Below are 13,421 nucleotides of genomic sequence, written 5' to 3'. Positions count from 1 at the left end.
AGTCAGCAGATATAAAAATAATAATAAGAAAATGGAATTCCCAGGTTGTTCTGATCAGTATAGAAAGCAAAAGAATTCTTTCAGTATGAAATGTTCTTAACTGGATTGTTTGGCATTATTTACCCTACATATAGAGGCACTTCAGTATATTCATGATAGCTTGTGATGAGGAGATCCCAGCTAATGCAGGTGATGTAGGTGAACATCAGTGAAGAGCAACCATTTCCATTGTTTAAAAAAATAATTTTCTTGCAAACAAGACCATCCAATCTCTCAGAAAAATAAAACCTTTATTCAGATTCATAAAAACCTTACACTGAGTTTTGAAAACTTCTGTAAATACCCATTTGCTTTCAAAAGGCTCTTGAATGTAATGAAAACCAATCCAATACTGTATCCTACAAATATCGTTTTCGTATTGTAAGGTAATCTCAGCAGCAGAGCTGTTTTCAGCATAGTATCACCTGGTTATTTAAAAACAAAACCAGTGAACTCTTTAATTTTTTTTTAAAGCATTTTTCTGCATTCTATAAATTCTAACCTTCATTTACAGATATCTTTCTAATTAATTTTTCTGTCAGACACTTACCGAGATATGAAGTCATATAGTCTATTGCTCTTCTAACTCAACCCATTTTCACTTGAATAGTTACAGATTAGGTTTTAATGCTCGATATTCTAATTACTAATGTTATAGAGAATATAAAGTTGGATACTTTAAAAAGAGAAAACATTTTTTAACATATTTGATTGAATTAAAGTAGGAAAAACAACATCAGTACTCTACATTATATTAATTAGGCCATCTTATGTATTTTCAGGTAATCTAGTGATTATTGTGATTCCCTTCTAGGGAATTCTACAGCTGCTAAAAATGAATTTCATGATAAGTAGATCAGTTAATGAAAAGGCTAAATTAAGAGCTGTAGAAAATGAACTGGGAAAAGAACAATAAAAGATCTAATATTTACTGTATCACTGAATTCTCACAGAACACTTCCACTGTTTATAATGGTCTTATTTGTTGTTGTTCCATATTGCCAAATAATATACTGAAAAATTGGAAAATATTAAAAAATTATGATAAAAACTGATATGAAAGATTAACCATGTAACTTAAATACCGAGAAAGACAAGAAAAGATTTTAATTATTCTTTTCCTGAGTGAATGAGCTATCATTAGTTTTAGACCTTATAAAGAAAAAGTTCTTAATCTCATAAAGACAACCTTAGTATTAAACAATCTGTTCAAGAATCCATTGTTAAACAATGCTTGCTTAGGAACTTTGGCAAAAAGTTAAGCAGTTCCTCAACTCCTTTTCTTAATTTTTTTAGGAAGATCCATTTCTGTGCAGATACATAAACTCTAAGGCAAGGCACTGAAAAAAACAAGCACTCAAATCACAGCCTGCTTCTGAGAAACTTAGGCATATACATTTGTGAAGACTAGGTAGACTGTAGTGCATAAATATTGGTACAAAAATGAGAAAAAAGACAGTACAGAGAGGAAAGACAAGAGATGAAAAAAAATCACCATATAACAGTTTAAGGGTCCATTTAGTAGACTCTTAGTATTCAAAGTGCTAACTGTATATTCAGTCAGAAGAAATATATTGACTAAAGAAGATGGTTTAGCAACTTCATAATAGTTTACAAAAATCTACCAAATTTGTGAGTATATTGCTAAAACTTCAAGAGTACTATTGTTAAAAACAGTTTGTCAGATAACCTGATATTCATTCTTTTCCAAGGTGTCTGTAGATCCTTGATTTTATATACATATTCTCTAGCTCTTAAGCATCAGATTCAACTATGGTTTGGTAAGTATCAGACATAATAGAAACTATAATAGTCAAATACATCTCAAAATTAACAAAATTGAAAGAAGCTCTAAAAAATTAAGGGGTTCAGATATGCCTGATTACTTACTTTTGTGTCATCTCAGACAAGTAATTGAAAGCTATTAATACATATATATTTAAATACATAAATAATAGGATTTTATCACTTCTGTTCTTTGAGAACAAGGACTTAAAATATGGATGAACTGACTGCCTGACTACTCTGATATTTAATATTGAACATAATAATTCAAAATACATGCTGATATGATATTTTGTTTTCACATTCAGAGGGTTTGTTTTCAGGATATGTGGAGTTATGAAGTAGTTCTGTTTGTGTGCCTATTAGTTCCCATTCACTCTGTTGGATTATTTTGAGAGATGCTGTCTTAGAGTTAACGAGAAAACTGGTTCATTGCATATGGACAGGTTATCAGATGTCAATAACGGGGAGTTCATTTCATGGCATTGATAAGAAGTCCAATATCTTTTCTCAAGTTATGATAAAGTTTGTTATTTTTTTTTATTGCTGCTTATTATTACGAAGCTGGACACTTATGCATTATTTTTACTCCAGTGTAAAAGCTGATCCTCTAGGCTTTTTAGTTACATCTATTTTTGATTGCAGCATTCTGTATTACAATCATATAAATTTTCAATGTAATTTCTTATAATTATTCTCAATAAATAATGTTCATCTTAAATAGACATAAAAGCATCTGTTTTAATCATAATTCAAATGAGAACACTTAAGGATAACTAAAAGGAGCAATATATAAATAACTTTCTGAATAGTAAAACCTGACTTTGTTATGAAATCTATCCATAATTGCCCTATCTCAGGCTTAAACTGACACTACAAAGCTAAATAGTTCCCAGCAAAGCAGGGTTGTGTACTTTTTAACCCCCTGGTTCTGTGTATATTAGGTCACATTTGTGTTTGCTCCTCCTTTCATTCCTAAACATAGTGTATTCTCTATAATGGCTTGCTAATATTTTGTTTCTAGGCTTAGAACAAACCTTTGTACATGAAATAGCTATTTATCACAAAGAGAATTCTATATTATTAGAAAACAGCTTCATGCTGTTTCTTTCTCCATGGCATGGCACCAGACATGACTTAACAAGGCAAGGGCACAAATGTGATGCTTTTTTTAGACACCAGGTACGATTTCCTCAAATATCTCAAATACCGACCTAGTGAACAAGGTGAAGGGAGAATAAGTGCACTACTTGAAAAAATACTCAATCACTGTGTACCAAACTATCAAACTATTAAAAGGTTTCTGCGTGGGACATGTTCACAAGGTAATCTTAATCAGTAGGTCTTACTAGTTAATAAATAGAAATTTGAATAGGGAGAGTAATTCATTCAAACATGTTGCTCAATACCTGCAGGCAAAGTTTCACATTGTGACAGGAAATATTGCTTCAGTGGCATACAACGATACTGGAGATCATATGCTCTTTTTCCAAGCCTATTTATAGCCACTGAAGAGAAAGATGGACCTACTATATAAGTATAGGAAGTGTTCACAGACACAGAATGACAGAATCATCTAGGTTGGAAAAGACCTTGAAGATCATCTAGTCCAACCATTAACCTAACACTGACAGTTCCCAACTACACCATATCCCTCAGCACTATGTTGACTCTACTCTTAAACACCTCCAGGAATGGGGACTCCACCACCTCCCTGGGCAGCCCATTCCAACGCCTAACAACCCGTTCTGTAAAGAAATGCTTCCTAATATCCAGTCTTCTACATTTAAATAATATTATATTGAGGTATACTTTTACAGTATCTCATCTGCCGTAAAATTGGTAAAATCTTAAAATCAAACTGTCAAATGTTTATAATGTGAAATTCCAAACCAGTTCAGGTTCAAGCAAAATTTTAAAAAGACACATAGAGCTAAGATAATAAAGGAAGTAATTCTTATAAAGTAACACATTTTAGCAAATAAAAAATACAGATTTGTAATTGCTCTTTTTTTTTTTTTTTTTTCCTGAATATACGTCTTAGCTATGATTGCACAGGCTTTGTGGTTTGCCATACAATCTTCTTTACTCTTTCAATATATAAAGTGGCATAAAAACATTTACTCTCTTCTTAGGAAATTTGGGAAGATTATTTAATTGACATCTGAAGATCCTGGAAAAGAGAAAACACTGAGTGAATGCTAACCATTTCATTGTATAACACATATGCTGGATAACAATGTAATTCTTCCATGCACAGCTTCTCTACTAGTGACAGGTTCATCAGAAGTGGAAGAATTTTTCTGGTTAAGAATGTAGTATCCAAAAGCTCAGCTCAGTTACAAAACTAGTACAAAAGTAGCTACAATAAGTAAAGTTTGTAGAGAAAGAGCACCTGGATACAAAAACACCCTCCCCCAAGCAAATAACACTTTCTGTTGAAGATGGTGTCACAGTTATTTTTATTTAATCAACAATTTAAAACTTGCTTTAAAATATTTCTCAGATTAAGAGGATATGAAATACCATTTCTTACCTAATTAGCTCAGTACAGAATATTCTGGGAAAGTATTTTCAGGGTTCACATGGCTATGCCCTTGTGTGAGAGTTCGCCAAAAGTAAACATTCCTCAGTTAAGACATGAATAGATTTGATCCAAATCAGGGAAAAATAAAACCTTTTACATTAAGTAAACTTCAGTTTACCTTGCACAGGAAAAAATCAGTTATAATCTTGCCAAGGGAGTGCTAATTAAATGTAGAATGGTATAGTCTCAGCTTACTTTCAAGGGCAAATTTGATTCCACCTTAGATTCTCATCTTAACTCTGTTCACTTTGCATCTGTGATTGCACATTCAGACTAGCTGAGTATGTCCTAACCACAAGGCTAAATTGTCACTCTCTCTTTCTCTCAGAAAATATTTAAATATATCAGATGTGTTAAGCAGATGGCCAGAATGAAACCTTCTCAGAGTATTCTAAAACTTTAGCTCTTCCTGCATGAGGAGGCAACCAGAATCAATTCTGATAACATAATTATTTCCTCCTCCTAAAACCTGTCTAAAAGTCTTTATTCTATTGAAAGTAAATGGAAATCTTAGCCATCACCCTCTGAGAGTGTTGTGTAAAAAATGAAGGCTCATGTCTGCAGAGCAAGGGGTAGTACCTCTTAGCCATTTTGCTCCCAGGGACATTATCAGTACTGGCAGATCAAAGGAAAGAAGAAGATATCTTCTTAAGCATATTGCACTAAAGATAAGTATCTGTCCTTTCTTTTGTTTTTATAGCACAGAGAATCCTATTAAAAGCAAGATTCCCAACTATTACATCATAATGCATCATCTCTAGTTGGTGACAGAGAGTTAGAGCTTTAATGAGAGGAAAAAAGCGTCAAGTTTTCCCCACAATTATAACCTTTGTCTTTTTCATATATTTTAAGTCATTATTGAATACAAGTGATGAGATAAAGTGCTTAATTTTTATTAAAAGAAGTCACATGATGGGCTTCTACTAGAAAATGTAGACAGATACTTGAAAGTGACTAGAGAATGAGAAATTTTAATAGTGTAAATTATATCAATAGCCAATTACATAATTTAGTCTGAAATAATGATTAAAACAGAAAGAAAGAAATGTAAATAATATTTTGAAATACACTTATGAGGTTTAGCATCATACAGCCTTCACAATATTAATGAACCAAGCTTCCATATTACTTCTGTGAAAGTTTCCAGCTAGCCAATGTCACATATTTGCTGAGAATCTTCTTTGAAAACCAGTAAACACTTGTCTTTACTTGCTCACATTTTCTTTCCAGGTATAGGAAAGCAGCTGTCTACATTTTCTATGTCAAGATACAAGTGCATTTTTAAAGAACTATAATGGATCATAACTTTTTTAATAAATACTTTTTTACCTTTACTTGATAATTTGTGCCAATTTTCAATCAAGTTTATAATATGTGTGAACATTAAGCAGGGACAGAATTTTTGTAAGCAAGGTCTCCTTTCCTCAAAAAAGCAAACAAACAAACGAACAAACCACACAAACAGATGAAAGGTGAGCCTTGAATGAAAATATAGATATTCAAGAAATGTGGTTTTTCTTCTCTGGGTATTAGCCTATGCAGCCAATATTTGTGTGATATAAGCCAGATCAAATGACAATAGTTTATGCAATAGTTGACTTAGGGCTAGAAGAGGCTAACCTGGATCAGTTCTTCATACAAAGCCTGACTCTGAGCTGAGATGGTTTCTTTTCAGTTATTTTATTCCACTTTGAAATGAGAGTGATTTACTTTGAATCAGAGACATAGGTATACAAACTATTTACAGATTCGGGGGGAGTCTGAGTTCACAGAATATCAGATAAAGTAATGAGTGTTTCATTTAAGAAAGAAAGTGACCATAGCTGAAGCTAATAAAGTATTGCACATCTAACTGCACTTCTATTTCAAACCATATGATAATCTGAATGAACAGCTCTACAAAGACAAATTCATAGCGTTTATCTCCATGAGTCTGTAATAGCACATAATGTCAATAACTTCCATTTCTGATTCTGTTACAGCAAATAAACTCAGAAAATAAGCAGTGATTAAAATTTAATTAGTTAGAAGCCAACAACTAAATTTTGTTTTAGCTAAATAGTTGTTAAATTTTTCACTTTCCATGTCACACTTATGCCCTTGTTGTTTAACTTTTTGTTCTTCACATTTCTTTAACCTTCTCTCCCAAAACAAGACTCTCATCTGTTCTTTTTCCTTTTTCCCCCTATGATTTTCAGACTATGTTGATGTTTTTAATATTATACTTTCTCTCTTTTTCTTATTAAAAGTTATAATTGGATCAACATTTGCATCAAAGAGATAATGAAATAATGAAAAATGCATCCTCAGAAAGTTGGCAAGGAATGGTAACATATTCTCTTATTTGCTTCCATTAGGGAAAGGTTCTTTAGAGCTCTTTACAGCTCTTTAGAGCAGAGTTAAATTGATGAACAGATAGCATGTCTCTGTGATAAACTTTAGATTATTTCACACCTCGTATTCACATGCTAACAGACAGACCTCATAGAAATCCCACACAATAAGAAGGCAGATATCCCATTTTCCAAAATTCTGCTTTGCATTAGTCACTCACTACTTCTGAGAACACAGGGCTTAATTAGTCTTCCTTGATTTTACATCTGCCAATACATTGTGTACAACTGCATTCACCCCAGGGGAGAGTTATCTTTCTTCTCTCTCCTGGCCCTTCTAGTGCTTAACAATACTGTTACAAGTCACAGAACATAGGGTAATAGGACATGTTGTCCTGGGAACTACACCAGGAATTTTAAGTCTCAGTAAGCATATTTCTAAAAAACCTTTGTATGTATGTTTTCATGATTTGGGGGATTTTTTTTTTTTTTAATATAATTTCACAGTTATTCACAACTGTTTTAAACTGCTTTCAGTTTGACTTATAAAACCACCCCAGAACATACAAAGAAAACAACAGCAGCTAAAAGCTGCACATGTATATCATAAAAAATTTGGGAAGTGAAAGCCCTTTTGATACCTGTTTAAAATTTATTTCAGTCACAGACGTGTTCAGTTTTGTTTCCATTAGTCAATATTATTTATCAGTGAATCGTAACATCATAAAATGTTGTTTGGAAGGGTGATCACTGTGGTCATCTAGCTCAACTTTGCAGGCAAAGTGGGACTGTGACCTGTATTAGATAGGTCATCTTGGTGTTTTTCTAGCCAAGTCCTGAAAATCTCCAAAGGTGGAGGAGCCATGACTTCTGTGGGCAACCTAATCAGCTCTGCACTGCTCTTCTGGTGACAAGATTTTTTCTGTCTTGAAGTTTCCAAGCCATAGTTCATGCCCCCTACCCTCCTTGTTACGTCTAAGTCTTTTGTTACTGAGAAGAGTTTGGCTCCATCATCTTTAAATTCTCCCTCAAAGGATTGTAAGGCTGTTTGTCAGAGGAAACAAGTCCAGATCCCTTCACCTCTTCTCAAGCCTGGTGCGTTCTAAGTACCTGACCATCTTGTAGCCGTTAGTTGGACTCTCCCGAACAAGATGTGTCCAGCTGTATGCAGCATCCCCAGTGCAGTCTCACCAGTGCTGCACAGAGTGGGGAAGATAATTTCCCTTAAATTCTGTACTGTTGGAACTGCAGAATCAGTTTTGAGACATCTATATAGAACATAGAATTTGTAGCAAATTCTATAGATTTTTAGACTTTATAACAAATATTTGCAGTACTCTGATAGAAAAATTCAAATTAGACTGAATGAGAAGATAGTTGAAGCAGAAATCAGGTCCTCTTCAGGAGGAGGTGTTGCTTTCTTCCAGTGAGGAATTATGACCTAAAGACTTGCCTTTTAGGTAGGCTTTTCCACTAAGGATACCACAGTATATGCCATGAATACTGCCATGAATGCTACATAACTAAAACACAACCAATACTCAGATTCAGATATATGACTTCAGCAGCAAATATTAATGTTACCACAAAAATTAAGATAAAAAGGTTCAATTTGCCTTTTTATTAAATTCTTCTTAGTTTTTTCCAGGTGTTTCATAATGAATTCATAGTGAATCAGTATCTATAAACAGTAATTTCATTGTTAAAATAGGAAGAAAATCAAACACAACATCAAATATATTTGCCACATGTAGATAATCACTTACAAGAAATAAAAATCATAAAATGAATGCAACTTAAATTATACAAGTAGTCATCTTATGATTTTTTTTTTAATGTTAGCTAAAATGTACTGAGAGTGTGCAGCAAATCCAGCCAAAGAACAACAACCAAAAGCCCGGAAGAATCATTAGATTTTGAAAGCCAGTTCCAGAAACCCAGTTTCAAAAGAAAGCAAAGTATCCTCTTTACTCATGTCTGTCTTTTCTCTCATGCTACATTAAGTCCTCAATATAGTTTGTTGTTATATTAAACTAATAATTTCGTTTAGCTCCTCTTTGCTACATATAATCAATAGTTACAAATCAGTATAACTTGCATTCACTGTACTTACATTTAATACTAAAATGTTACCTCTAGAGAAACCAGAAAGGCAAAGCTTCCTGAGGTTCCTGAACAAGAGGATGGATAAGCTACAACAATAGAAATCTACTAATTTAATGAAGTTATTCACTACTTATATTTCACAATAAAATGATCTACAGGAGAAGTAAGAAAAAGATATTATTAATATTAATATCTGTCTTCAAAAAGGTTTCTCTCCAGATTTTGGGAAAACTTTTAAACTCACCAGTTTCTGTCTTAATTCAATTGATACTCCTCACAAAAAGAAGAAAATCAAGCAAGCACATTCAAACCAGTAGTACCATAAGAATGATAAAAGTAGACTGAAATCGTAGGCAGTCTCAATACATTGTAACAATATAATTTCACATAGTTGTATTGTTTTCTCTTTATGTAAAAAAACAAGGAGGAAGTATGGGTAAGGCAGGTAATTGTGTTCGTTGGTGCTGATATAAAATATTGAACAGTGGTATCTTATTCATGATATATTGTCTCTCATGTCTTTTCTATTTGTTTAGATATCTAATGTTTATAGATGTGATCTGATGTTTTCTTACAGCTGACAAAAGACTCTTGTAAATTTTAGGAGTGGTGATGAAGGTGAGCTTGAATTTCTTGAAGTTATACTTTTGAAAGTTTCTTTTAGTCATCATATTTGAAAAACTAATTTAATTGAAAGTAGTTTTCATGTTTTTTATGAAGTTACAGTAACACTCATTGGAATTTCAGAATATTGTAAGAATGTGCATAGCAATCTGCCTTTTGAGCACAGTTAAGAAAATGTATTATCAACAGTTACGAACCCATCTTCATTATTGTGTGTTATCAGAAGACAAATATATTGTTGTCTTTATCTCAATCATTTCTATGCATATAAATAATATATTGTCAGCTTTATTTTATTTAACCATTCTGCCAGTTGGCAGCCTTCATTGCGATATATTGCAGATTAAATTATACAGGCTGGGTATTAATTTGCATCATGAATGGACTTCAGTCTCTAACTCTTGAGCACAGAAGTGTGTCCAATAGAAAACTGGTGTTAGAGTGGCAAGTTCTGAGTAGGTGCCTGGTTTAGAGGACACAAAGTAAATGTATATAAACAATGTATATTTCCATGGTTTTCTGTTGTATATTTTTAAATACAAAAATTTTTGCTTCAAAATGAAACTTTTTTTTATTATAGTGATTTATTGTGTAAATACTATACTGCATCTGAACTCGATTCAGAGAGTTGCAGAATCAGAGAATGGTTGTTGGAAGGGGCTTTTGAAGGTCATCTGGTCCAACCTCCCTGCTCAAGCAGGGCCACTTATAGCCAGTTGCTCAAGATTGTGTTCAGACAGATTTGGAATATCACCAAGGATGGAGAGCACAAACTCTCTGGGCAACCTGTTCCAGCACAGTCACCCTCACAGTAAAAAAGTGTTTCCTGATGTTCAGATGGAGTCTCCTGTGTTTCATTTTGTGCCCATTGCCTCTTGTCCTGTCACTGGGCACCACTGAAAAGAACCTGGCTCCATTCTCTTTGCACTGTCCTTTCAGGTATTTATACACATTACTAAGATCTCCCTGAGCCTTCTCTTCTCTAAGCTAAACAGTCCCAGCTGTCTCAGCCCTTCCAATACCTTAATCATCTTTTTGGCCCTTCATTGTACTGTCTCCAGTATGTCCATGTCTCTCTCTTGCCCAGAACTGGACACTAATTTCACTCTGAATCATGCATCTTCTGAAAGATATTTTTTGAGATACTGCATCCAGACACTTCCAAAGCCATTTTTACATCTAGTCCAAAGTCACAAAAAACATTATTGCCTTCTGAAACAAATGACTTGAGATTTTAATCTTTTAATTTATGTACATGATATTAATAATTACTTAATAGTCTTTTCATCTATCTGAATTTTGAACAATCAAAATGGAAGCTGCTCACACGATATCCCATCACAAATTACAATCTCAAAACTATTTTACAAATCCACCTTCATTTCAATCCTTCTACTCCAGGTTATTAATTTTATGATTTTTTTTTTTTCCAGGTGTTTTCCCTTTTGTTATACACAAAGGGAACTGACCTTTACACCCATCAGAACTGTGGCTACTGTTATGAAAGCCATTACATAGACCATAGTTTTTTGTTTTGTTTCTTTAAATAGTTTGTAAGTATTAAGTCTCAATATTTGTGGATATCTAGATCAGAGTAAGAAAAGAACAGTTGTTTTTGGAGGAGATTTTGGATTTCTTGTCACTCACACCACTCGCTATTCATTTAAAGCAGTGTGAGAGTGACTTCACAATTTCACACAGCTCTGCAGAGCTGTAGGGTGATTTTTAAAATTTTGGTGATGGCTCAATAAAAACTAAGAGAAATGATCATATGTCTACAGCACATATCTAACAAGTTGAGACAACCATCTCAAACACTGAATATGATCAAAACATTTCAGCTGAAAATTCCATATGCTTAGTAGTTCAAAAAGAGAAAGCAGAGAAAATAGTTCAAAAGAAACATTGTAATGATCAGGATTGTTTCATATTCAGTGCTTTAACATTTTGAAACAAATTGCACAATTCTCTTGAGATAAACCCATTTTATTTTCAAGGTGTGTGCCCTGGGAATCCTCAGTCCTGTTTGTTCCCTATCTATGTATGTTTCTGAACAGAAGGAATATTTATGGTCTACCCCAGAAAATACTTTGCAATTATTTCAGAACACTCTTTCACCCTTCTCCTGACACACCCCAAAAGTTGTTTTTATCCCTGAATCAAGTTGATGTTGCCATCTGGCACACTTCACCCTATGTACCAATCATTAAAGTTTTGTGAGTTTTAATCACCAACATGGGCAGAGAGAAAGTTAAAAGTAGTAGAAATTGAAAAGCAAGAAGCAATCACTTCTCCAGAGCATTTAATTCAACCCAGAAGAGAATTCAAAAAAGTGTGTGCTTTCATAGGTTTCTTTCAAGACAGCATTTGAGAATTCTATTATCTTTAAGCACACTGAAAATTAACTTAGAGCTTAGGCAAGCCAGGATGCTGTCCATTATTGAAATCATGAACATTAACATGGAAGTCATTTGAGTAAACATTTAGTCCTGTATGTAGATTTTTTGCAGTAACAGCTAGTATCATGACAAAGACTCTGAAATTTTTATTGTATTCTTCTATATTTAATAATTCAAACAAAATACATTTTCAACTCCTTCATTTTACTGCAAAATCATAAAAACTCCAGAGAAAATAAAATATGATATTGCAAAGGACTATAGTTCAAACTGCAACCATCTTTTACTCAGCTGTCATGGAGTGGAATAGGGTTGTTTCAGTTTCAGTCTTCAACTGCATACACTATCACCTTTCATACTTCGGAGATATGTCAAGAACCTCTAGGAAAAGGAGACTGAAATGATTATGTAGTACTCTTGATATTTCAAATGTCAAGAGAAAGAAGAAAAGTTTGAATGTATTATTATGTCTTGCAAGTGCACTTCAACTCTCCTCCAGACATTACAGTTAAAGAAAGTGAACAGTTTAACTCACATTGCCAATGCTTCTCAGCCTTGTAGGTAAAGATAAAGGTCAGAGACACTAAGATCTCAATTTTCTTCTCCTACTAATTGCAATGGAGTTACTATTAATTAACAAAATTATAAGTTATTTCCCACCTTCTAGTTATGCCTTAGAAAGATTGTTTCCTAACTTACAGAGAGTGAAACCATTATTTTTTATTTGTGTTTGTATCTCAGGCATCTACAAAACCAAAAACTTACAAAGGGTACATTGCTTCTCTGTAATGTTCTCTGAACACTCCTCCAGAGATTTTTTCAATATGAGTTTGCAGTTCCTCATAAGATTTTTGAAAAGCAATATAAAACCTTGTAAAATCGTGCTCATTATTAGGACTGTGTTTTTTCACTTAATTCATAAATTCTCAGACTATTTCAAGAGAAATTTTAAGAAAGAAATCCAACTGTTATTGAAAAAGTCTGACTCTGAAAAATGCTGCTGTTCATGAAACCTCTTAGAAAATATGGGACCTGGTTCTATTAAATTTATTCTTTTTGAGAAACAAAACAGAACATACACCACCTGCTAAATCATTTATGATACGGGAAATTAAAAAAAGAAAGCAACTCACAAACTGAAAAAACAGGAAAGAAAATTATTCTGAATGGATTGCCTGGGGCAAAGTTTGAAGTAGCCGAAGGTGTTTAAAACAGAGATAATTTTTTCTTTTTGGTTGTGTTTATATATAAATAAGGACTATTCAAAGGATTAGATACATTACTCCAAAATGTCCTTTAGTTATAATTTAAGGGATGCAACTCCTAGATATATTCACTACCTGCTCCCTTTGAATTCAATGGGAAAAAAAAGAAGAAAAACCTTCTATAGATTTGCAATGGAAACAAAGTGAAGTCAATGCAGTTCTTTCAAAAAATTTATGTAAATATTTTCAATGGTGTAAAAGGACTATACAGGTTTTATTTATAGCATAGTAACTACTATAGGCAAATAGACTCTGAAAAAGAATCACAACAGTCCAGAAGTTG

This window comes from Strix uralensis, chromosome 2, assembly GCF_047716275.1.
Source record: "Strix uralensis isolate ZFMK-TIS-50842 chromosome 2, bStrUra1, whole genome shotgun sequence".
Classification (NCBI taxonomy): domain Eukaryota; kingdom Metazoa; phylum Chordata; class Aves; order Strigiformes; family Strigidae; genus Strix; species Strix uralensis.
This window is presented reverse-complemented; position numbering follows the sequence as displayed.